At 32.1% G+C, this 10799-nt stretch overlaps 1 long non-coding RNA gene across 1 annotated transcript; it reads right to left on the bottom strand.

Annotated features, from left to right (window-relative positions):
- Positions 1 to 585: 585 nt before the first annotated feature.
- On the bottom strand, positions 586 to 5059 carry LOC116556940. The gene is made up of 3 exons (XR_004271268.1): positions 4825 to 5059; positions 4101 to 4103; positions 586 to 598 (listed from the first exon to the last, which is right to left on the bottom strand). It is a non-coding gene; the product is annotated as an uncharacterized LOC116556940 (long non-coding RNA).
- Between the last annotated feature and the right edge of the window lie 5740 nt (positions 5060 to 10799).

The raw sequence follows: 10799 nt of genomic DNA, 5'->3' as shown, positions 1-10799 counted from the left end.
ATTTCATAACCCAATTTTATGTCCTGAGTGAAAATATTCCAAATATTTAATAAATACACCGGAAATATTTTCTTGCCAAAGTTTCTATCAACGTTCTTCTTTTGATACTATCTTCCTCTTCCTCTTTTGTTTTTGTCTTCGAAAATCACTGTAACTGCTCATGGAACTACGTAATTAGGGAAGACATTTATAAAGACTATCACAGTATTTGTTTTAACATTTCCAATTCCTCAAAATCTTTTGAAATAAGTCAGCAGGTCTAGTAACAAGAAGAAGCCATTTAATAATCAGATTAAATATGAGACACACTTTAGAAAAATGAATTATTTGACAAGATGAAAAATGAAAGAAGCTACATTTAGGTTTAATTTACTCAATTTTCGTGCATGCCTATGGAGCAGCAAAGACAAATTACAATTTCTAATAAATGGTTGAAATGCTTAGCATTTTCAAGAAACTATAAGTAATTCTGTGCACTGCATGAATATATATTGAGAAGGCAGGTGTTGTGTGGGCAGTGAGTTTTCAGAGCCATAGTAAGTGTGTGAATGTGTGTGTGTATATAAGAAACAGAGAAGAATTAATGTCAACATCTATCCTACATTAAAATATTAAAAATATATAACTTTAAATATATATTTATAACTGAAATGACTTTTATGTTTTATTCATGCCAGAATCATCTTTATAGAATATTAAAATAATACCTGTCTTAAAAACTGAAAATACATTCAATAATTATGCCCAATTTATTTCTGTGATCATACTAACATTTTGTGAGATGAAATATTTGGTAAATTACATGAGAAGAATCACATCAAGTGAAAATAAATGATTTCTTACTAACTGGCCAATGTATATCAAAGGATTAATGAGTGCAAATAATTCTGGATTTGTCATTATGAAAAATATAACTATATTTTCGGATTATACTTCCTAAACTCTTAACATATACCATCTAGTCAAAGAGTTGTTACATTAAAGACAAAATAACAGAATAAAATTTTTACAATCTAGTCCATGTTTATTTGTTAAATAAATTACTATGGAGGTACAATATGGTTAATTTTGTATTTTATTTCTAAAAATTAATTGATCTAAGATGACTAAATCCTAATTGAATAAAATTTGTTTTCCCATTGCTATAGGCAAATTGCATATTAATCTGTATGCACAAGGTATTCACAACCAGTTATAAGGTTCTCTAGTACACAGTATGACCTCAAATTTGTTTAAACATATTTCCATTTATTTTAAGTATGGGATAGTCAATAGGATGGGAGAAAGAGAGAGAGACAAGCACAGGTTATATCCTGTATCATGAGTAATGTTTTACTTGTATGCTTAAAGGAAATTTATACAAATAGTTTCAGTCGAAATATCTGAATGGTAGCTTTAGTATTGATTTTTATATTAAGCTATTATGTATTTTATAAATATTCAATATCTTATTTGTATTGCTCTCATACTCAGAAAAGAACAATTATAACACAAGAAAAAACATAAAATGATTAATGAAGAGCAAAGAAAAATGATTTAGCTTTAAAAGATATGTATGTCTACCATAATTATCACCATTTAACCCTAAATAGCATCTTCTCTCTCTCTCCCTCTCCAATCTCTCTCTTTCTCTCGATCAACTTCAATTTAGAAAGAGTGGCATGCAATGATTTCAACTTTACACAATGGCTATAACTACAGTTTGGCAGTTTGGTAAATGGGTTAAATAGAGACCCAGAAACCCTTATAAGAGAACGTAACAAGAATCCAAGTAAGAAGTGATAGTGACTTGATTTTGAAAATTGTTAGTAGAGATAGAAAGATGTACCATAGGTGGTTTCAGGAGTTATTTAGAAGAAATTATAGATAGAAAATTATGATTATGCAGCTTCATAATGTAACGAAGAAAGAAAACACATTGCTATAGTTTCTTAACTTAGAAACAAAGAGAAAATGGTACAATTTACTGAGAGAGAAAACAGTAGTCAAAGTTAGAAAGTAAGGTCATCTTTGAAAATTTAACTGTGAAGCTTCTACAGTGGAAATAGGACAGATATTCAGGATAAATTTAGGTGTACGGGTTTTATTTGAAAGTCATCAACATATGATATATTCAACATATGCTGTATTTTAATTATCCTAGGAAGTAAACAGAATGAACCTGACAAAATATGTAGAGTGATCAGAGAAAAAAAAGAGTCAGAAACAGACTCTGCAAAAGCAAACCATTTAATAAATATAAAGAATACATAGGTATCAAAGTGGCTAATGTCACAATAAACAGAAGTAGCCAACTTTACTTTTTCCATACTAAATTTGTATAGTATTTCCATTTCAATGCTAGAGCAAATTGACATTAATATAAGCACTGAGATATGAAGATTGATTTAATAACAATGATATGAACTGAATTGCACTCGTCCCTCAAATTTAAATATGGAAACCATAATTCACTATGTGACTATATTTAGAAATAGAGCCTTTAAAGAGGTAATTATGGTGAAATAGATCATAAGGGTGACCTCATACCATTAAATGTGAGAGACTCTAATCTGATATAGCTAGGATCAGATATGAGATCCATTATGAGAAAAAGACACTAGGGATCTCTCTCATTCCGCAGGTGCACAGAAGATAGGGCATATGAGGTCACAGCCAGAAATTGAGGCTTTAATGAAAACCAACACTAATAGCACCCTGATCTCGTACTCACAGCCTCAAAAACGACGAGAAAATAAAATTCTGTTGTTTAAGACACCCAGACTTTGATATTTTCTTACGATCACTCTAGCAGACTAGATTTTGATACCAAGAAGTAGGGTGCTGCTTAAACAAATGCTGAAAAATATGGAAGTAGTTTTGGATCTAGGTGATGGTCGGAGGTGGAAGAGTTTTGAAGTGTGGGCTAAGAAGGCTTAGATTGTCTTGAAGGGACTCTTGGTAGAAATATATGAATCCTAAAGGTGATTCTGGTGAGGTCTCAGACAAAAATGGGGTACTTGTTATTGAAAACTGGTTGAAAGGTATCTTAGCTTATTTTCTGTTGCAACAGCAGATTACCATAAACTGAGTAATGTATAAAGAAAATAAATACATTTCTTGCAGTTCTGAAGGCTGGAAAGCCCAAGAGCATGGCACTAGCATATCACGAGGGCTTTCTTGCTGTGTTATGTCATGGTGGAAGAGCAGAAAGGCAAGTGGAGCATGTGGAAAAGACCTCAAGAGCAAGTTAAGTTTGCTTTCATAACAATCTGCTATCTTGATAACTAATTCATTCTTGTGAGAACTAGTTCTCCCCTGCAAAAACTCACTCACTCCCACAATAATGACATAAATAAATTAATCAGGGCTCTACTTTCAATGACCTAGTCAACTTTTAAAGGCCCCACCTATTCATACTGCTACATTGGCAGTTAAATTTCTAACACATGAACTTTAGGGGGATACACTGAAATCATAATCAAAGGTGATTATTGATATAAAGTGGTAATAAACTTAGTTGAAGTATGTTCTAGTGCTTTTTGGAAAGTATATTTGCAAATAAAGACATTGGGTATTTAGCTAAGGAGATTTCTAAGCTTCTGAGTGTTGAATAATGAGCCTGTCTTCTTATTGTTTATGACAAGTGTGAGAGCAGGGAGATACATTGAATGAATTGATCAAAAAATAATATTAGAATTTAAAAACTACTGTCTATCTTAATTACAAAAAAAAAGGTGAAAAAGCTTGTTCTAGAGAGAATATCAAGGGTGTTTCTGGACAATTACTTCATAAAGTGATCAAATATCTAGTTAATCAGCCACCTCAGCAGAAACCAGGAATACCTAGAGAAATATGCAAACAAAAACACTGCCAGTCTTGACCAAAGCGAACAGAGATTGGATAAAATAAACAAGCGTTTTCTAACTTCTGGGATTCTACAAGACAGATGATACAGCTTTTTGGCGGTGAATTTATTTTAGCCTTCAAGAAACAGGAAGAATCACCCTAAAGATGGCTCAGAAATAATCAGGGAAGAGACTCCCCCAACAGGGCCAGAAGGCAAAATTGTGTCCTTGTTTTCAGAAGGTAGGGCCATCTCCTGTTTCAATGGGTCAGACTATCTTTGCTCAGAGCCTCAGAGATGGAGATCTCTGCATAAAGCTGTGGGGATGGAGCCACCATCCTGAGCTGACAGGCAGGGCCACCACCTAAGGAAACAGGCATGATACTACCTCTCTAGGGCACCAAGAAGGCAGAGCATCTAGCCAAAGAGGATTATTCTCAATCTTTAAGGCCTAATGGAATTTTCTCTGGTAGGTGTTGCATTTGCTTGGACCATGGCATCTCCTTTTCAAAATGGGTATGTCTGTCCTATGCTTGTCCCACCATGTGTTTTAGAGGCACTTAATTTGTCTGGTCTTGCAGCTTCACATCTGGAGAGGAATTTTGTCTCAGCATGAATCTTACCCAAGTCTGATTTTGATGATACTTATTTTTAAAATTTTTACTTAATTAATTTCTGATTATTTTCAATTTTTAATTTATGTGGGCACATAGCAAGTACATGTATTTATGACATACATGAGCATTTTGATGCAGGCATGAGTGCATAATAATCATATCAAGGTAAATGAGGTATTCATAACCTCGAGCATTTATCTTTTGTGTTCTAGACAATCTAATTATACTGTTTTAGTTATTTTTAAATGTACAATTAAATTATTACTGACTATAGCCACGCTGTTGTACTCTCAAATGCTAGGTCTTATTCATCCTTTCTATTTTTTGTACCTATTGACCATCCGCACCTTTCACACACCCACTCAATACCCTTCCATCCACTCTCCATCTCTAGGAGTTCAATTGTTTTGCTATTTATATCCCACAAATAAGTGGGAACATGCAATGTTTGTCTTTCTGTTCCTGGCTTATTTCACTTAACATGATACTCTCCAGTTCAATCTATGTTGTTATAAATGACAAGATATTCTTTTTATGGCGGAATAGTACTACGTTATGTATAAGTATCACATTTTCTTTATCTATTCATCTGTTGAATGGGCGTAGGTTGCTTCCAAGTCTTGGCTATTATGAACAGAGATGTAACAAACATGCTTACCATTTGTATATCTTCTTGGGAGATAGGTCCATTCAAATATTTTGCCAATTTTAAAATCAGAATTATTAGATTTTTTTCCTATTAGTACATATTCCAACAATTCCTGAGTTGTTTGAGCTCTTTATATATTCTGGTTATTACTCATTTGTCAGATGGATGGTTTGCAAACATTTTCTTCCATTCTATGGATTGTCTTGAGTTTGTTCATTGTTTCCTTTGTTGTTCACAAGCTTTTTAACTTGATGTGAACCCACTTGTCCATTTTTACTTGATTGCCTGTGTTTGTGGGGTATTAATTAAGAAACTTTGCCCAGACCAGTATTCTGAAGATTTTCTCCAGTGTAGTAGTTTTATAGTTTATAGTAGTTTCATACTTTGAGGTCTTAGATTTAAGTCTGTAATCCATTTTGATTTTATTTCCTTGTCTCCTCTCTTTTAGGCAAGAGAGATGTGTCTTTTCCCAAATGTGTGTTCTTGGCATATTTGTTAAAAGTGAACTCACTGTAGGTTTGTGGATTTGTTTCTGTGTTCTCTATTCTGTTCTATTTTTCTATGTGTCTGATTTTATGCCACTACCATGCTGTTTTGGTTTTTTAGCTCTGTAGTATCATCTGAAATCAGGTAATGTGATTCTTCAGTTTTCCTTGTTTGTTGTTGTTTAGGATAGCTTTGGCTATTCTGGGTCTTTTGGGGTTCCACAAATTTTTAGGTTGTTTCTTCTATTTCTGTAAAGAATGTCCTTAGTATTTTGACAAGAATTGCACTGAATCAGTACATTACTTTGTATTGAATCTATATGAATATTTAACAATAGTGATTATTTTAATCCATTAACATGAAATATATTTCCATTTTTTGGTGTCCTCTTCCATTTATTTCATCAGTGTTTTGTAATTTTTTTGTAGAGGTCTTTCGCTCCTTAAGTTTATACGTAGGTATTTAATATTATTTATGGCTATTGTGAGTGGGATTACTTTTTATTTATTTTTCAGATTGTTCACTGTTAGCATACAAAAATGCTACTGATTTCTGTATGTTAATTTTGTTTCCTGTAACTTCACTGAATTTGGTCAGAAATTGTACCATTTTTTGTGGAGTCCTTAGGTTTTTCCAAGTATAAGATCATATCATCTACAAACAAGCAAAATTTTGACTTCTTCATTTAATTTTGGATGCCCTTTATTTTTCCCTCTTTTCTGATTGCTCTTAGGTCTTCCAGTACTATGTTGAATATCAGTGGTGAAAGTGGGCATCATTGTTGTTTCAGATCTTTGAGGAAAGGCGTTCAGATTTTCCCCATTTAGTATGATACTAACATGGGTCTATCATACAGGATTTTTATTACTTTGAGGTTTGTTCCTTCTATACCTAGCTTTTTTTTTTTAAGATTTTTATCATGAAGGAATATTGAATTTTAGCAAATGCATTTTCAGCATCAGTTGAACTTATCATATGGATTGTGTCCTTCATTGTGTTGATACGATGTGTTGCATCAATTGATTTGCATATGTTGACCCATCTTTTCATCCCTGAGATAAATCTCAATTGGTTTTGATGAATTTGCTTTCTAATTTATTGTTCTATTTATTTTGCTGGTATCTTATTGAGAATTTTTGCATCAATATTCAATGGATATGTTGACCTATAATTTTTTTTTTTTTTTTGGTATGTCTTTGTCTTGTTTTGGTAATAGGTGAATACTGGTCTTGTAGAACAAATTTAAAAGTCTTTTCTCTTCCTGTATTTTTTAGAATAGTATGAATAGGGTTGGTATTAGTTCTTTCTCTTTCTCTTTTGTTGTTGTTTTCTTTTTAAAGACACTTTTTTGTTTTCCTTTAGTTTCTGTTGTTTTTTTATTTTTTTAACTTTTAAATTCAGTGGTACATATGCATGCTTGTTATATAGGTAAATTAGGTGTGAGGAAGGTTAGGAGTACAGATTATTTCACCATATAGGAAATAAGAATAGTATCTGATAGGCAGTTTTTTGATCCTCACCTTCTTTCTTCCCTCCACCCTAAAGTAAGTCCCAGTGTCTGTTATTTCCTTCTTTGTGGCCATAGATACTCAATTTTTGGCTTTTACATATAAGTAAGAATATGTGATATTTGGTTTTCTGTTCCTATGTTAGTTCATTTAGGGTAATGGTCTTCAGCTCCTTCCATGTTGCTGCAAAGAATGTGATCTTATTATTTTTATTGTTGCATAGTATTCCAAGGTTTATATGTTCCACATTTTCTATATCCAGTCTACCATTGATGGGCATTTAGGGTTATTACATATGTTTGCTATTGTGAATATTGCTGTAATGAACATTCATGTGTATGTGTCTTTATGGCAAAATGATATATATTTTTGCCTATATACCCAATAATGGGATTGCTGTGTAGAATGGCAATTCTACTTTGAAATCATTGGGCAACTGCTGAACTGCTTTTTACAGTGGCTGAACTAATTTATATTCCCACCAACATTGTATAAGCGTTCTTTCTTCACAACACACCAGCATCTGTTATTTTTTGACTTTTTATTAATAGTCATTCTGACCATTAAGAGATGGTATCTCATTATGGTTTTGATTTGCATTTCTCTTCTGATTAATGATACTGAGTATTTTTTCATATGCTTATTGGTTGCATGTATGTCTTCTTTTGAATATTGTCTGTTCATATCCTTTGCTCACTTTGTATTGGGATTGTTTAGTTTTTGCTTGCAAATTTAAGTTCTTTATAGATTCTATATCTTAGACCTTTGTCAGATAAATAGTTTGCAAATACTTTCTCCCATTCCCTATACTTTCTGTTTAGTCTGTTGACAGTTTTCTTGCTTTGCAGTAGGTCCCATTTAAAATTTTTGTTTTTACTGCAATTGCTTTTGGTGTCTTTGTCTTGAAATCTTTGTCAGATCCTATATCCAGATGGTGTTTCCTAGGTTACCCTCCAGGGTTTTTATAGTTTTAGGTTTTACATTTAAGTATTTAATCCTTCTTGAGTTGATATTTGTATATGGTATAAGAAAGGGTCCCAGATTCAGTCTTCTTCGTATAGCTATCCAGTTATCCCTTAGTTCTTCTTAAAGTTTGATAGATTTCAATGTGAAGCAATCAGGTCCTGGGCTTTTTATTAATGGGAGACATTTTACTATAGCTTCAATCTTGTTACTTGTTATTAACTTGCTCAGGTTTTCAGTTTCTTCACATTTCAGTCTTGGTAGGTTGTATGTAGCTAGGAATTTATCTATTTCCTCTACATTTTCCAATTTATTGGCATATATTGTATTTGCTCATTGTAGCTACCAGTAATCCTTTGAATTTCTGTAGCCTTTTTCATCTGTAATTTTATTTATTTATTTATTCTTTATTAATCTGACTAAAGGTTTTCTATTTTATCTTTTCAAGAAGCAATTTTTGTTTATTGATCTTTCTATCGTTTTCTTCATTTCAAATTAATTTATTTCTGCTCTGATATTTATTATTTATTTCCTTTTACTAATTTTGGGTTTGGTTTCCCCTTGCTTTTCTATTTCTTTAAGATACATTCTGAGGCTATTCATTTAAAATTTTTCTTCTTTTTTTATGTAGTCACTTCTAGCTAATTAATTTCTCTTGGTAATGCTTTCTCTGTATTCCACTGTTTTTGTTACATTATGTTTTTATAATTATTTGTTTCCAGAAATTTTTCAATTTCCTTTTTAATTTATTCATTTACCTACTGGACCTTCAGGAGCATACTGTTTAATTTCCATCTATGTATATAGCTTCCAAAGTTCCTGTTCTTATTAATTTCTCATTTTATTTCACTGTGTAGAGAAGATGCTTGATGTTATTTCCATTTTTCTCAATGTGTTAACACTTGCTTTATGATCTAACATATGGTCTATCCTTGAGAGTAATCAATCTGCTAAGAAGAAAAATATTTATTCTGTAGCCTTTGGATGAAATGTTCTGTAAACGTCTAATAGATCCCTTTGTTCTATAGTGCAGATTAAGTCTGCTGTTGGATTGTTGATTTTCTGTCTGAATAATCTGCCCAATGCTGAAAGTGAGGTGTTGAAGTCTCCAGCTGTTATTTTACTGAGGTCTGTCTATCTTTTTAGCTCTAGTGATGTTTACTTTATATATCTGGGTGATCAAGTGTTGGGTTCATATATATTTACAGTTTTTATAACCTTTGGCTGAATTGACCACTTTATCATCATATAATAATCTTTATCTCTTCTTACAGTTTTTGTCTTGATATCTATTTTGTGGAAGTATAGCTACTCCTACTCATTTTTGGTTTCTTGTTTTCATCCCTTTATTCCATTCTTGGTGTTTCTTTATAGATAAAGTATGTTTTTTATAGGCAACAGATCATTGAGTCTTGCTTTTTCATCCATTCAGCCACTCTACATCTTTTGGTTGGAAAGTTTAACTCATTTACATTCAATGTTATTATTGATAAATAGGGTCTTACACTTGCTATTTGTTTTCTGATTACTTTGCAATTTTTTCTTCCTTCTTTCTATCATTCTTGTACTCTTTTTAGTGAAGGTTATTTTCTCTGGTGGTAGAATTTAATTTCTCACTTTTATTTTTTGGTTTATTAGTTGTATGTTTTTCAATTTGAGTTTACCATGAGGCTCGCAGATACTATCTTATAACCCGCTATTTTAAACTGATGACAGCTTAGCAGTAATTGCATAAAGAAACAAACTCACAAAGAGAAAACTAGTAAAAACTTTTCATTTTAATGTCATTTCCTCATTTTTTAACTTTTTCTTGTTTCTGTTTATTTTTTTTGCACTGCATATGTCTTGAAAGTTGTTGTACTCATTTATTTTTGATTGGTTCCTCATTTAGTGTTTCTACTTAAGACAATAGTAGTTTATACATCACAATTATAGAGTTATAATATTCTGTATTTTTCTGTGCGTTTACTTTTATCAGTGAATTTTGTACCTCTAAATGATTTCTTCATGTTCATTAACATCTTTTCTTTGAGACTGATGAACTCCCTTTAGCATTTTTTGTAGAACAAGTCTGGTGTTGAGATACTTTGGCTTTTTTTTCCTCAGGGAAGTTCTTTATTTCTTCTTCATGTTTAAAATATACTTTTTCCTGATATACTATTCTAAAATAAAAACTTTTTTTCTTTCATGCTTTAAATATGTCATGCCACTCTCTCTTTGCCTGTAAGGTTTCCACTGAAACATCTGCTGCCGGGCCTGTTGGAGCTCCATGTTATGTTGTTACTTTTCTTTTGCTATTTTTGGGCCTTTATTTATCCTTGACTTTTGGGAATTTATTTATTAAATGTCTTGATGTAGTTTGCAGTTTTCTTAGGGTTAAATCTGCTTGGTGTTTTCTAACCATCTTGTACTTGAAATATAGATAGATAGATAGATAGATAGATAGATATTTTCCTTTGAATTAACCTTGAATAAACTTTCTAGCCAGCCTCTTTTTCTGCCTTCTCTTTCCGGCCAATAACTCTTAGATTTGCCCTTTTTCACTATTTTCTAGATGATATAGTGTGCTTCATTCTTTTATCTTTGATGTCCTGTGGCTATGTCTTTTCAAATAGCCTGTCTTCAACTCAGGCTTACTAATTATTTCTTCTGTTTGGTCAATTCTGCTATTAAGAAACTCTGATGCATTCTTCATTATGTCAATTGCATTTTTCCACTCTAGCATTTATGCCTGATTCTTCTTAAGTATT

The sequence above is a fragment of the Sapajus apella genome, unplaced genomic scaffold, assembly GCF_009761245.1.
Source record: "Sapajus apella isolate SASKATOON/1434 unplaced genomic scaffold, GSC_monkey_1.0 scaffold18, whole genome shotgun sequence".
NCBI classification, from domain to species: Eukaryota; Metazoa; Chordata; class Mammalia; order Primates; family Cebidae; genus Sapajus; species Sapajus apella.
The sequence above is the reverse complement of the archived record's forward strand: the minus strand, read 5'-3'. Positions and strand labels throughout refer to the sequence as shown.